The sequence below is a fragment of the Copidosoma floridanum genome, unplaced genomic scaffold, assembly GCF_036245765.1.
Source record: "Copidosoma floridanum isolate Cflo_tuat_1 unplaced genomic scaffold, Cflo_Japanese_pri ptg000005l, whole genome shotgun sequence".
Lineage (NCBI taxonomy): Eukaryota > Metazoa > Arthropoda > Insecta > Hymenoptera > Encyrtidae > Copidosoma > Copidosoma floridanum.
Genome location: NW_028321882.1, coordinates 2,969,017 through 2,981,986, shown reverse-complemented (window position 1 = coordinate 2,981,986; position 12,970 = coordinate 2,969,017). Strand labels below are relative to the sequence as shown.

The 12,970-nt window shown below is 36.5% G+C and overlaps 1 pseudogene; it reads left to right on the top strand.

Moving 5' to 3' along the window:
* Positions 1-3,756: 3,756 nt before the first annotated feature.
* On the top strand, positions 3,757-12,600 carry LOC149375645 (uncharacterized; annotated as a pseudogene).
* Positions 12,601-12,970: the final 370 nt, after the last annotated feature.

Sequence of the window (12,970 nt, the reverse complement as noted above, 5' to 3'; positions counted from 1 at the left end):
TAAAGTGTCCAGTAAGCGCTTCAGGTTGTGTGGGCATAGAAGCTTGCGTTATTGTTTAATGTATTCTGTTAATTAGTAAAGCTTGTGATACTGCTTTAAGGTGCGTTGAGTTATTGGGTTAAATAGCTTAGGATTAATTTATCAAGTTATGGTGTATAAAATGTTGTCGAGTTATCTAGGGTTTTGCGTCTTGCTCCATATAGCCAATTTGAATTTCCCGCAAGTTTGCCAGTCACATTTGAGAGCACTGATTACACCCAGAAGCAGCGAATCGCTGCTAGCGATGGGATATAGTTCCAGCCAGATTTGGGAATTCTCTAGGACCCAATCTCTCTGACGTTAAAAATCACTAGATCCAAAAAAAAAATGGTACCGAAGGTGACGCGCGATATTCAAATAAGGTCCAATAACACAAGCATCCATCACCTGATAACCCGGGGCACTTACTGGCCACTCTTCGAAATAAATAATTATTGAAAACACAAGCACCTATCACCTAATAACCCGGGGCGCTCACTGGCCCCTCTTTTAAATAAATAATTATTGGTAAATAACACAAGCGCCTATCACCTGTTGACCCGAATCGCTTACTGGCCACTCTGTTAAATAAATAATTATTAGTAAATAACACAAGCGCCTATTACCTGTTGACCCAGGGCGCTTACTGGCCACTCTGTTAAATAAATAATTATTAAAATAACACAAGCGCCTATCACCGTATAACCTGGGGCGCTAATAGCAATTCTAGTAAATAAATAATTATTTATAAATATGTCAAGCACCTTCTTCCTGATGATCCAGGACACTTATTTGCAACACTATTAAATGATAAAAAGTTGATCGATAACATATTAAACATATCACAATTTTGATTGCCTATCTAGTACGACAAAGAGCTTTTTAATTGGCGCTCTTGTAATTACTTAATAAGTAAGTCTTCAATAGTAGCCAGTTAGTACCTCGGGTCATTAGGTGATAGGCGCTTGTGTTATTTAAATAATTATTTATTTAACAGAGTAGCCAGTAAGCACCCCGGGTCAACAGGTGATAGGCGCTTGTTTTAGTTACTTATAATTATTTATTTAACAGAGTGGCCAGTGAGCGCCAAGGGTTATTAGGTGATAGGCGCTTGTGTTATTTACTAATAATTATTTATTTAAAAGAGCTGCCAGTAAGCGCCCTGGGTTATTAGGTGATAGGCGCTTGTGTTATTATTATTTATTTATTTAACAGAGTGGCCAGTAAGCGCCCCGGGTTATTGGGTGATAGGCGCTTGTGTTATTTACTAATAATTATTTATTTAACAGAGTCGCCAGTAAGCGCCCCGAGTCATCAGGCGATAGGCGCTTGTGTTATTTTAATAATTATTTATTTAACAGAGTGGCCAGTAAGCGCCCTGGGTTATTGGGTGTTCGGCGCTTGTGTTATTTACTAATAATTATTTATTTAAAAAAGTGGCCAGTAATCGCCCCGGGTTTTAGGGTGATAGGTGCTTGTGTTATTTACTAATAATTATTTATTTAAAAAAGTGGCCAGTAAGCGCCCCGGGTCAACAGGTCATAGGCGCTTCTGTTATTTACCAATAATTATTTATTTGAAAGAGTGGCCATTAAGCGCCCCGGGTCAATAGGTGATAGGCGCTTGTGTTATTAATATCTATTTATTTAAAAGAGTGGCCAGTAAGCGCCCCGGGTCATCAGGTGATGGATGCTTGTGTTATTTACTAATAATTATTTATGTTACAGAGTTGCCAGTAAGCACACTGGGTCAACAGGTGATAGGCGCTTGTGTTATTTACTAATAATTATTTATTTAAAAGAGTAGCCAGTAAGCGCCCTGGGTCAACAGGTGATAGGTGCTTGTGTTATTTTAATAATTATTCATTTAACAGAGTGGCCAGTACACGCTTCGGGTTATTAGGTGATAGGCGCTTGTGTTATTTACTAATAATTATTTATTCAACATAGTGGCCAGTAAGCGCCCCAAATCAACAGGTGATAGGCGCTTGTGTTATTTCAATAATTATTCATTTAAAAGAGTGGCCAGTAAGCGCCCCGGGTTATTAGGTGATAGGCGCTTGTGTTATTTACTAATAATTATTTATTCAACATAGTGGCCAGTAAGCGCCCCAAGTCAACAGGTGATAGGCGCTTGTGTTATTTTAATAATTATTTATTTAACAGAGTGGCCAGTAAGCGCCCCGGGTCAACAGGTGATAGGCGCTTGTGTTATTTACCAATTATTATTTATTTGAAAGAGTGGCCAGTAAGCGCCCCGGGTTATTAGGTGATAGGCGCTTGTGTTATTTACTAATAATTATTTATTTAACATAGTGGCCAGTAAGCGCCCCAAGTCAACAGGTGATAGGCGCTTGTGTTATTTTAATAATTATTTATTTAACAGAGTGGCCAGTAAGCGCCCCGGGTTAACAGGTGATAGGCGCTTGTGTTATTTACCAATTATTATTTATTTAAAAGAGTGGCCAGTAAGCGCCCCGGGTCATCAGGTGACGGATGCTTGTGTTATTGGGCCTTATTTGAATCTCACGCTTTACCTTTGGTACTATTTTTTTTTTGATCTAGTTATCTTCTACGTCAGAGAGGTTGGGTCCTAGAGAATTCCTAAATCTGGCCGGAACTATATCCCACCGCTGTACAGGGGTTTCTCTGATTGGTCATAACTCCGATTTAGTTCTTCCTCGCATAATAGCTAATGAGCAGTTAGTGAATTACGATGTGCCACCTGCCACATTGTTGGCGTGTCATTGCCGTCATTGGTGATGGAAACGAGACAAATATATATTATAGGCGGCACAAGTCTCCCGTTTTCCCGCCAACGGATCTCTCCGGCACTCTCTGCCGTCTTTATACCTTCAGTCGAAGCACAGGGCTACGCAGCTATAGTACATAACATACATTGCAGTTTTGGCTCTTTGACGTATATGTATTGTAACTTACATCCAAAAGTGCTGGTGCTTGGTTGGCAAGTGTGCAACTGTGCTCTTGAGTGATTGTGAGCAGCGTGAGCTGCGTGAGCGCATTTTGAGCGCAAAAGAGCTATACTAACCTAAATATATTGGTGTATAAATTATGTAATATATAAAATATTTTGGAAATATAAAATACTTTGACCACACTCACGAAGTGCAGTCTGTATCTATATTGTGTTAAGTAGTTAGTGTTCTTGTCGCACGGTTGATTATAAGTTGTATCCATTTGATTCGCGCACCGAAATAATATATACTTACGTGGTGCTCTCTCTGTGCTGGATGTATGCTTACTTATTTACTTCGGTTCGAAAGTTTTTAAAACGCCTGCGACAAGGCCAATGGTGAGACAAAAGTAACGGAGCTCTTAGCACGTGGCAGCAACAACAGCAACATTGTATATTATATACAATCGTGCAATTGCGGCTTCCGAGGAGCCCAAGAGGAGAGAAAGGAAAGAAGAACCAACGAGTAAGCTCGATTAGCGTTGCCATCGGAGAACCGGACTAAGTTAATTCAGGTCACAGATACAGGTTTCGGTCAGTATTATATACCTATAAGTAATACTTAACACTTGAGAAAATGTTGCCGCGCGGGCGACTAAATTTATCATATAGAGTATTGTAAGTAGGCGGATTGCCTTCAGGTCAGACCTGATCTTTGTCTCTGGAGACGAGCCAACGAGGGAAGCTAAAGCCGGAGCGGGAATTGGGTTTTACAACCTCACGACGGGCGTCAACGCGCACTCTCGCCAAGTGTGAACGTCCGACATGCTTAGTGTGGCTCAAGCACGTCATCGTCGAGCCGAAACGCCGGCTTCAACATCGCAACGTTCTGCATCAGGTGAGTCTTACTTTCCTTTTACACCCAAGTACTAAGTATACACACACTATCATTTATACAGCTTAAAATTTCATTTTTTATTTTTCCCACTTATGCATGTGTGTGTACATTATATACATAAATATATACGTTCTTGCTTTATACTCGCTGGCTCTTCTGCTTCTATTCATTCTGCCGCTGCTCTCTGCACATGATGGCTCCCTCTCATTATTATGGTTATTTTGACAAACGGAGTGTTCCTACATCTTTTTGCTTTCGTGTCAACGTTTTAACTTGAAACTTCACTCCGCTAAAAACCTTTTTTTTTTTTTTTTTTTTTTTCCAATCAAGTTTTCGTCACGGTAAAACTGATAAGTAGTCTAATTACTTACCTATTATACTTGATAACAGCAATCCGACTCTTGTGATATACACATGCATACCCACATATACATAGGCACACCGGTAGACTGATTATCGAGAGCGATAATACAAACATTTTTGTAATTATTTCTAGAAAATAATTTTACAAAATGTTAGTAGCAATATATTAAACACAACTTTATTTCATTGGGTGGCCTCCTAATACATACCTTCTGGTCTCAACTGAATATTCTCAAGTTTTTCTGCTACTTGCTGATAATGCAATACTCTGGTTCCGTGCTTCTGCGTTTGAGCACATTAGATCTCTCAGGTGACCATGGATGTACTGTAACAGAAAAAAATTGTTATTTGACAAGTTTTTTTATTACAAATTATGAAGTTGGACTTTGTACACTACGGTGAACCGTGAACCGGTGAACCGTAGTGTACAAAGTCCAACTTCATAATTTGTAATAAAAAAACTTGTCAAATAACAATTTTTTTCTCTTACAGTACATGCATGGTCACCTGAGAGATCTAATGTGCTCAAACGCAGAAGCACGGAACCAGAGTTTTGCATTATCAGCAAGAAGCAAAACTTTGACAATAAGAAAAATTATGTTGAGAACATTCAGTTGAGACCAGAAGGTATGTATTAGGAGGCCACCCATCCCTTTCCTAAGTGTTGAATGCCTTGAGTATGCCTCCCTCTTATTATTATGGTTATTCCGACAAACGGAGTGTTCCTACATCTTTTTGCTTTCGTGTCAACGTGTTAACTTGAAACTTCACTCCGCTTAATTACTTTTTTTTTTTTTTTTTTTTTTTTCAATCAAGTTTTCGTCACGGTAAAACTGATAAGTAGTCTAATTACTTACCTATTATACTTGATAACAGCAATCCGACTCTTGTGATATACACATGCATACCCACATATACATAGGCACACCGGTAGACTGATTATCGAGAGCGATAATACAAATATTTTTGCAATTATTTCTAGAAAATAATTTTACAAAATGTTAGTAGCAATATATTAAACACAAATTTGATGAACCGTAGTGTACAAAGTCCAGCTTCATAATTTGTAATAAAAAAACTTGTCAAATAACAATTTTTTTCTCTTACAGTACATGCATGGTCACCTGAGAGATCTAATGTGCTCAAACGCAGAAGCACGGAACCAGAGTTTTGCATTATCAGCTAGAAGCAAAATCTTGACAATGAGAAAAACTATGTTGAGAACATTCAGTTGAGACTAGAAGTTACTCTGACGCTTATTTCTAAAAATAGGGGTTCAACTGCAATCAAGGAAATATATCAATACAACATCAACATTCCCAATTCTTTTGACGAAAGTTATGAAGAGGCTTGTGATGAAAGCTTTGAAAAACTCAAAGATGAGAAAGTTAAAGAAACATCCGTCAATTTAACTAGAAATAATGATTTCAGTTATCTTGAAAATTACAAAGAAATTAAGTTGACGAGAATTAATCGAACTGGAAGTATTCAAGTACTAAACTAAGATGAATTGCATAATTTATGTTTGCCTGATGAAGTTCATGCAAAAGATTCCGAAGCATGTTTACAGCTTGATGAATCAGAGGCTCAAATATCAACCAAGTTGGTTGCTGATCTTCCAGAAGTTTCCATTGAGCCTTGTTTAAGTAATGCTAAAGCCAAAATTTCGGAATCCAAACCAAAAAAGCGCAGATCACATAAAAAAACTCAAGCAAGGCTCGAAAGAGCTGCTGAAGTATTGAAACAGCAAGAAGTTGGAAACGAAATTGCTACTAACTCTGATTTAGAGAACTACAGCAAGGATGGAAAATTGATTTCATCTACAATTCCAGTCAATGATGAAATCATTTCTGACCAAACCACATATCCCGAGGTATGTTCTTCATTGTTTGAAGAACCGCAAACACCTATTATTACTTATACAACTGCCCCTACTGTCTGTGATTATTATCTCTTCAGTAATGTTGGGATTCCCGTTAAAACTTATTGGTCTAAAGACAAACCCTACTATGCTCATGGATTGCCAAACCCAGTAACAGAAAACAGATGTTGGATTAATGCAACTTTACAAGTTTTGTTTCGACTACCTGTTTTCAACCATATTAGCTTGTTAGATATATCTAATTGTTCTAAATTGACAAGGTCACTTGAAAGTATTCAATTTTACTGGAAAAGAGGAATGACCAGAAACTACGCTTACAATACAAGTTTTCAGTAAGTAATTAACGCTAAGCTTGCTTCCTTACACGATTTATTAGTTTCTTTTGCAATCTTTAATTGTGTTATTTTTTGTTATAGTCATTTCAAAGAGGAGTTATCAATATTAGACAAAGGCTATTCATCCAAAGCCCAACAAGACGTTTCTGAATTTCTTATGAATCTATTGAATTTTATTAAAACGGAATTCGAAACAAAGTCCAAAGAATCACATAGTAATGAAATTGAAGATATACCTAATAATGAGCAAGACACACCCAGAAAGTCACAAAGTACTTCACATGATTTGAATAAAAGCATTGGCTGATATTTCTGCATCTACAGGTCAATCTAGAAGCAGTCATGTAACAAATAATGAACAACAAGAAAAGGGAAGTACTACAACTCTTTCCTCACCAAAGTCTCAAAATGATAAAGCTGAAGCTAGGCCTAATGTCATTGATGACAATTTTTTACTATACATGGTAGAAAATTATTCTTGCCTTTAATGCTCTAAGAAAAGACAACAAAACATAGAAAATTTAATGTTATTGATTGATTTGCCGTCCGACGATTGTGATGGTACTCTTGACTTAATTGACATGATTAATACAACCTACCATACGGAACAAAGAGAACTGACGTGTGAATCATGCAAGCACGATAGACATACTATGGATACCAAGTTAAAGGAGATTCCAAAAATTTTGATGGCTCAAATAAAGCGGTATCAAATGACTAGCGAAGGTATCATCAACAAAAAATCGACTAAAATTGATATTCCACGGTTATTGCAGCTTGACAGCCTTGTTATGTAAGTCTTTTTAATTTACCAGTATGCTGTACAAAAATTTGTTGTATCATTAATATAGTATTGGCTTTGTTTCAGACAAAACGATTCAGAGTTGAGTCTTTCTCCATCATATGAACCTGTTGGTATAATTAATATCACACATTGGTGACAGCATAGACTCGGGACATTACATTAGTTTTGTGAAACACAAAGATGAATGGTTTTGTTATGATGATGCAAATGTAAAAATACTAGATGAGGATAAAGTTTTTAAATGTGTACAAACGAATGCTTATGTAACATTCTTCCAAGAGACGGGTCGGCGACATTGTGCCTAAAACTAGGCTAGTACTTTTGTTTTATAAAATGTCAGATTTAGATTTATTATATTACAGACAATTTCAAAGTCATTCTACAGCAGAGCCGCAGCGCTCGGAGACAAAATATTTTTTCCGAGGATGCAAGGTTTAAGTTGGTAGCACCTTGCATCTTCGATTCCAGTTCCCAAGTCCAAACCGATCCCGTTCTAAAGCGCGAGAATTTGAATTACAATTTATAGACACTTGAAAAAAGAAAAAATGTATAATCATAGGGAAGCCAGTGCAAATTGCATTAGAGAGCAGTAATGTCTAATTTATAAATATATTTGTATAATTACTAATACATAACCTAATATTCGATTTCAATGAGGTTTTTTTACCGTCAAGCTTGAATCAGATGGCGCCAGGGCACGTCGCGGCTGTCATGGCCGTTGCACTTACACACCGTCAAATTTACAGTAGTAGTGTATTGTGTCTGTGAGCCTATCTGTGTGATGAGCAAAGCATAAGACATAACCTTTGTAAATGATTGCTGTTGTTTGCATTTACGTTTAAAGATAGTAGGAAAAATGAAGTGCAGTGTAATATCCTGCGATAAGGAAGTGCAATTTAAATTTCCTTCTGATAGTGTGATAAAAAAAAGTGGCTCGAAGCAAATGGGAGACTAATCATTAGTAAACAAATACATAAATAGCCTTGTAAATATAAACTAAAATGTACACTTACCTGTCCACGAGTTCTGCTTTTCTTCCACTGACTCTTGCTCTTTTCCCTTTCAAAAGCTTCTTTAATTCCGAAACTTTTAAGCTCCCATAATATTCTTTCTTGTCTTCCTTATTTATTTCAAAATTTCAAATATTGCGCTTTACCACTACACTTTAATTTCCTATGTACATACAATACTGAAAAGTAATGTTGTGTGAGTGAGACGGCTATGACAGTCGCGACGTACCCTGGCGCCATCTGATTGAAGCTTGACGGTAAAAGAGCCTCATAGATGTTAACCATAACTATTTTTGTTATTTATAAAGTTGCTATTATAGTACAGCAATACTATATGATCTATAGTAATAATAATAATGATAATTATAACAATAAAATTATTATTATTACAATAATAATAATAATAAAACTTAATATCATTACTATTATTAATTACTGAAATGACAAAATATTGTAACTACTCACATGGAATTCTCAATTTTTTAATTTTTGGTCTTGAAATAAGGATTTGTCATTATAATATTCCGAAAAATTCAATCCCAAAAATAATTAAACCAAAAAATTGTGTATAACAATAAGACTATTATTTTGTTAATTACGAAATGATACGCAAATATGGCTCGACAATTAAAAACACCACTTAGTCAAGATTTTTGTTATTTACTTACGAGGCTTGATGAAGTTATTCTAAAACAATAATCTAGTTCTTTTGATCTTCAAGAATATTACTTCCTATACAAACAAATATATCAGTTTTTCTGCAGCATATCAGCGTTAGACATTTTCTGCTTGTACGGCAGTAATTATGTGAATACAAAATAAAAAGTTTACATTGTATATGCTGTTTGCGGCAAGTTTTCAATACGTCTTTTACCTAAATGTTGATCTTTTATATGTTAGTACTTTTGGGTAAAAGACAAATGGTAAACTTGCCGCCAATAGTGCAAACGAAATCATCTTTTTATTTTACATCTATGAAAATTATTACGGCTTGTTTATAATCTATTGTTTTGCTCTAGGGCCAAAAATGCCTGAAACTCTCGTTGAGAATTTTAGGGCTACTTTTTAGTTCAAAAATCCGCAACGCTAGATGGCGCTGATCAAATAAATTGTTACTTATACTTACAGAAGAGCCATTTCATTAATTATAAACCAGCCGCAACTAATCTTGTAGATATAAAACAAAAAGATAACTTTGATTGTACTGTTTGCGGCAAGTTAACAATTTATCTTTTTTCCGAAAATCTACCTCCAAAAGTGTAAATATGTAGGAGGTCGATCACTCAAAAGTGTGCAGCACAATGGTATTTTTGAAAAATGTATACTTTCATAAATAGGTACTACTTGATGTGATAACTGTTTCTTGAAACACGGCTAAAATATAAAATAATAAATAGGCCTCACCACGTGATCTAGACATATGTTAAGAAAAAACGTGAAATTTGTTAATCCAAGTAAAAATAAAAGTTTTTGCGCCGAAGAAAATATATTTATATTATTACATACGAGGTTGTATCAAAGTTATTGTTGATTCTGTTAATTTCAAGTAATATTTTTATACTTTGGTGTAAAATATTTTGCCTTTACTCAAAACAACCCAACTTGTAGCGATTAATTTAAAACTTATGTGTGTTTTATAACCACACTTGTTTTCTTGGATGACAAATGGATTGATTGTACGTTTGTATATTAAAGCATATATATTTTTGTTATCAGTACAACAGTCACTGTACCAAATTATACGAAAAATTAAATAGCACAGCATGAAATTTTTATCAGATGTGAAATAAAAACCAAAATCATAAGTAAAGTGGTGTAAAATTTATTTTAAAAAAATATACACATATATAAATATTAGACTGTTACAAGATACGTATTAATGACAAACTGTATCGATTGTAGAACTTAATTGGTTTTAAAATTTTGCAAAGACTACTTGTGTTACTAAAGATGTACATCATTTTGGAGCAAAAAACAAATTGCACCAAATCTTACATGTAACGACATACTTTTCAAAGAGTCTTACAATACAATTCAATTATATGACATAGAAAATCACATATTCTGTTTTACAAAAAAAAATATATACATATATTAAGTACATCGATCTGTACCGATTTAGTTCTCTTATATTTACATACTATACAAGTCACGCACAACGGGTAAAACATAAAATGTCAATTTTTGGCAACGTGGTCAACAACATTGGGAGACTACTGCCTTAAAAATATCAAAAAAAATCGGATGCTGGGTCAACATTAAATCTACAAAATCCGGCTTATTGATGATATTCTTCGCATTAGTCGCGATAAACCGAAGAGCCCTGTGCCTTAACCTGTCAACGTCGTGTCTATCCGCGAGGACCATGTACTCGACAACGTTGTCGGCGCTCACTTTTTTCACGAGTTTGTCCACACACATCTTTTTTAGCTGCTCGATCTGGTACTTGTCCGCCGCGTACAAAAGGTCAACGGCCACGTCACCCAAACCCTTGACCTCCCCGGTGTACATGAACCGCAGCATTTCCCGCAGAGTTTTGTACTCAATGTCATCGACGTGGATGGTGCTCGTCTTCTGCTCCACCATCAAAGTGCGGAACATGCTGTCGAACACCGGACTCTTCACCGCCAGGACGCACCGGTGGGCGTACATCATTTTACCACCAGCCACGACAACCACGTCGCTGAACTGCTCGTTGTCCAGGAGCATCTTGTAGTCGTCGAACGCCTTGGCTTTTTGCCGCAACAGAGCGTACTTCTTCGGGTGTTCGTCCAACTCCTCCCAGTCGCTTCCCGAATCGTCGTCCTCCTCGACATCCATCGTCAGATAAACGTCGACCTTGTGAAACCAAAACTCCACCATAAACACCTGTGGCCCGGCCCTCGTGTCGAAGCAATCGCACTCCAGCATCGTGGACTCACTCGACCATTCGGTCCGTGAGAATTGGAAGCTCCGCGTGCCCGTGTTGTTGAGGAACCGCACTTCCACGTCACACTCGATTTTTTCCTCGTTTTTCAAATTACAATGCAATATCTGGTCGTATTCCGTTTTTTCGGAAGACTGTGCAAACGGGAACGATTGGGTGGTCAGTTGGAGCTGCCACTTGTAGCCCAGATAAGGGTCCTTGAACACTGGCGACACTACTCTCCCGTTTTGGCTGATGTCGCTCAGAAATACCGTCCACCGGTAGTGGTTCAGTTTCTGACCGATCACGCCGGACGTGCAATCGGTGTCCAAGTTGAATGATGCCATTTTCTTTCTTGTATTGAAATCGCACTGCACAACCTGTCCTTGGTCAACTTGTTTGTTTTGGTATTCTTTGACTGATGCCTTTGCGATGATTTTCAAAAAGTGAATATTCGAGGTGATACTCGTGGAACAGATAACTATTCTTTGACACTAACTTATTGTGGAAAACATAAGCTACGACTGATGCCTTTGCAATGATTTTCAACGTACAAATGTAACGAAGTGAAAATGGATATTTATCATCGTTCATTTAGTTGGTCGTTAATAGCCAAGTCGGTCTTGGGATTGGTCAGCTACCTGATAAGCGCTTAATGAATTTGGCCCCGGGGCCTTTCTTTTACCGGTTCACGGTTCACCGTAGTGTACAAAGTCCAACTTCATAATTTGTAATAAAAAAACTTGTCAAATAACAATTTTTTTCTGTTACAGTACATCCATGGTCACCTGAGAGATCTAATGTGCTCAAACGCAGAAGCACGGAACCAGAGTTTTGCATTATCAGCAAGAAGCAAAACTTTGACAATGAGAAAAATTATGTTGAGAACATTCAGTTGAGACCAGAAGGTATGTATTAGGGGGCCAGCCATCCCTTTCCTAAGTGTTGAATGCCTTGAGTATGCCTCCCTCTCATTATTATGGTTATTCCGACAAACGGAGTGTTCCTACATCTTTTTGCTTTCGTGTCAACGTGTCAACATGAAACTTCACTCCGCTTAATTACTTTTTTTTTTTTTTTTTTTTTTTTCCAATCAAGTTTTCGTCACGGTAAAACTGATAAGTAGTCTAATTACTTACCTATTATACTTGATAACAGCAATCCGACTCTTGTGATATACACATGCATACCCACATATACATAGGCACACCGGTAGACTGATTATCGAGAGCGATAATACAAATATTTTTGCAATTATTTCTAGAAAATAATTTTACAAAATGTTAGTAGCAATATATTAAACACAAATTTAATGAACCGTAGTGTACAAAGTCCAACTTCATAATTTGTAATAAAAAAACTTGTCAAATAACAATTTTTTTCTGTTACAGTACATCCATGGTCACCTGAGAGATCTAATGTGCTCAAACGCAGAAGCACGGAACCAGAGTATTGCATTATCAGCAAGTAGCAAAACCTTGACAATGAGGAAAACTATGTTGAGAATATTCAGTTGAGACTAGAAGGTATGTATAAGGAGGCCACCCAATGAATTAAATTTGTGTTTAATATATTGCTACTAACATTTTGTTAAATTATTTTCTAGAAATAATTACAAAAATATTTGTATTATCGCTCTTGATAATCAGTCTACCGGTGTGCCTATGTATATGTGGGTATGCATATGTATATCACAAGAGTCGGATTGCTGTTATCAAGTATAATAGGTAAGTAATTAGACTACTTATCAGTTTTACCGTGACGAAAACTTGATTGGAAAAAAAAAAAAAAAAAAAAAAAAAAAAAAAAAAAAAAAAAGTATTTAAGCGGAGTAAAGTTTT